The sequence below is a fragment of the Wyeomyia smithii genome, chromosome 3 (assembly GCF_029784165.1).
Source record: "Wyeomyia smithii strain HCP4-BCI-WySm-NY-G18 chromosome 3, ASM2978416v1, whole genome shotgun sequence".
Classification (NCBI taxonomy): Eukaryota; Metazoa; Arthropoda; class Insecta; order Diptera; family Culicidae; genus Wyeomyia; species Wyeomyia smithii.
In genome coordinates, this window is record NC_073696.1 from 84,931,275 (window position 1) to 84,934,454 (window position 3,180).

The 3,180-nt window shown below is 35.9% G+C and overlaps 1 long non-coding RNA gene across 1 annotated transcript; it reads right to left on the reverse strand.

The window, feature by feature from the left end:
* Positions 1 to 2,295: 2,295 nt before the first annotated feature.
* On the reverse strand, positions 2,296 to 2,887 carry LOC129732269 (uncharacterized). Its single transcript, XR_008729217.1, has 2 exons — positions 2,505 to 2,887; positions 2,296 to 2,441 (listed from the first exon to the last, which is right to left on the reverse strand). It is a non-coding gene; the product is annotated as an uncharacterized LOC129732269 (long non-coding RNA).
* Between the last annotated feature and the right edge of the window lie 293 nt (positions 2,888 to 3,180).

Consider the following 3,180-nt stretch of genomic DNA (forward strand, 5'->3'; position numbering starts at 1 on the left):
ATTTACTTAAAGTAATCTTAGTTGAGGGTTACTTACGTTAAATTTGGGGAAGTGGTTGAAGTTTGATAAAACCTCAAAAAAATGTAATTTTCAACAATGACCAATCCATACCATCAAAGAAATACTGATGAATTCGCAGGAAACCACAAAGATTTTAATTTCAGAGCTAGTTTTTTAGCTTTTGCAACAAACCGAATTGAAATCGGTCTAATGACGATCAAATAAGAGCAAATTTAGCAACAAGCAGCTCGTGAACCAAAATAAACGAATTTCAACCTGAAATATCGTTATTTTCGTTTCCAAACTAGCTGTAAATAATATTTTTCAGTACAGAAATCATCATTTATCTCTAGCATATCGAGAAAAAAAACACACTGCCAAAAGAATGTATGGACTTCAATAGTGATCAGTTTCACCCCAATTTATCTCATAGTACCTTATAGAATTATCGAATTTATTTCATGAAGAAGACGATAGAAATTTCAACAATAGCCATAGAGGTTTACTGGAGCACATACCAGTACTTGTTTTAAAATTATACTATTTCGGGAAAAATGTACATGAAGCTAGTTTTTAGAAATTGTTATAAAAGTTGATCAATTTCACCCCGTTCCATGGTACTTATTGTTTTATATGGGGTAGAAAGGATACTTTGGACCGTCACGTAATTTTATAAAATTTATTAAAATTATAAAACAAAAATGTAGTTTTTTGGTAAACAAATCTATGGACTCCTAGAACGACTTTCTTACTATACGTATCCCCATGCAAATACACTGACCACTATTATTAAGTGATCAGACACGTGCATCGACTCGTTCCTAGGTATAACATGGTACATAAAATCAACTACCTATTCAGGATTGAATGACTAAATTTGTTTATGCTTTTAACTACCACTGTAAAGAAACCTTGATCTACGTTTAAATATTGCACCATCGCCATCGTCATTCTGTCTCGTTTCCATTTCGTATGTCCATCTCATAAATGTGCTAAAAAAATTACCTGACACTTTGCCACGTGGAACGAGAACCAAAAGCAAACCAGTTTTGACACATACGTGTGAATGTGTTAGTAACTTCCTACAGTACACTCTGCTTTCTTCGGGTGTAGTCCGGGACAGAAAAAGGGTAGTCAGAGACAGAAAAAGTGTAGTCCGGAAAGTGGAATAAAACATTTACAGTGTCAGAAGTGTTGTCCGAGTGTCGCTACACCGCGAAAACGAAAACGACATTAATGGCAGCCGAAGTAGCCCGTGCCCGTCCACCACTCTTTCCCTCTCACGGCACCACACCTCTGCTGCTATTCAGTCGACATAATATTCTCCTATTGCTATCCTTTCTTCCTCTAAAAATGAGCGAAGAGCTGATGAAGTCTAATCATATGTTTGTTTTCTTCAAGAGAGTCGTCAACATTTTGCCTTCCTACCAATCATAAATTCATCACGGCGTCAATATTTTATTTAAAATGCTTACAAAACACGTCTTATTTTTTGGAAATGCACAGTGTACGTTGATATTTTATTTTTTTTCCATCTAAAAGAATATTTATTCGAGCATGAGTCAATTGACAATTATGAGATGTTTATTCTATTTCAGTTATTTTAGGGTAAACCAACCAAAAATGGAATCACTAGTTCCAGAATCAATGAATAGTAAATGAAAAATGTATGAAGTTTGACAGCCACACGAGCCCTTTGGTTTCTCCCATAAACCAATGCACCAAATCATCGTTTCATTATGAGTTGAGAGGATTCAGGTTTAGTCGCAATCTGTTACACATAAGGAGTTGTGCAGACCAGACCAAGATAAAACCGACCATTGCGTCATATTCGTCTCATTTTCATCACTGCACTAGACATTGGAGCATAAGATGCATTTTGAAAAACGCCTTCAATATCCAAGAAAATTACTTTTCGATTTTCATGACCAGCGTTTGAAGCGTGTCTAGTGAAATTACTCATCAGCAGGGTTGCAAATTTTCACTGTCAGTGATAGATTTTCGGTTGAAACTGAAAACTTCGAATATCAGTATCAACAAAAACGGGCTGAAGGTGATAATTGCTTTCATCTCCAACCCGTGTCTACCTACTTCATTGAATTCATCAATCAAATCATTGGCTCAGATCAAACAATTTCGATTAATTGGTTAAGGTAAGGTCATTTATATCACTGACATGATCATTGACTGATAATTGACTCGGGTGACACTCATTATCAGTGAAACTGCTGTTGTATCATTTTCATATAATTTTTGAACTGGATTAATTGTGATTGTGCAGTGAGAACCAGCTGATCATAGTTTATGGAAAACAGAATTCTTTTATTTCCTGATATTTATTACCTTTCAATCCAATAACCATTATTTGAACAAGCCAATAAAGCTGATTCTCATTGTTGTCATCGTCTCAAGGTTACCGTACTACCGCCAGATTTTATCCCCTGTGAAAATGAAACAAATACAATCATCTCGTAAATTCTGCCAGCCAATCCACCGATACTCACAGGCTCAAAACACCACCAGCAATGGCTCCGAGGGCATCCTTGTTGTTCTTAACCCAGTTCCAGGCATTGCCCAACCATCCATTGGCCAGTTCTGGATTGTTCTCGATGGCTTCACCAATAGCCTGAATATGCGCAAGTAGGTCATCATTGGGCATGGCGAAGGCTACAGCCAACAACATTGCTAGAACAAGGACGAACTTCATTTTGTTTGCTTCGCGGTACTTTCTTGAGGAGACCTCTAACAGAAACTAATATTGCACTATAAACGTGTTCAGCTTTTATAGCTCGTCGTTATATTTGTTCAATTGTTTTGGACTACGCTACCACCATTCGTAAAACTTTTTTTTGTTATTAAAAGATTTCGAACCGAATCTGTGTTGAAGTGCAATTGATCCAATAAAACCGGTTCCGTAAACGTCTGATTAATATGTACTTAATTGGCGGGACGTTTTGCAGAATTTTCCGTATTACGTTTCAATTTTTTTTAATGCGAATGAATTATTTTTTTTAAGTTTGTTCTAGTAGCATATTTCAATTTTTGTAAAGTGATTCACAAAAGGCTACGAAAAACCACGGAAAGAATTGTGGTTGTTGAAGAGCGACCACATGGTCTTCAATTGTTTATTACTTTTATAATCTGTTATCAAATCATCAAATAACGTTCTATCATAACAAA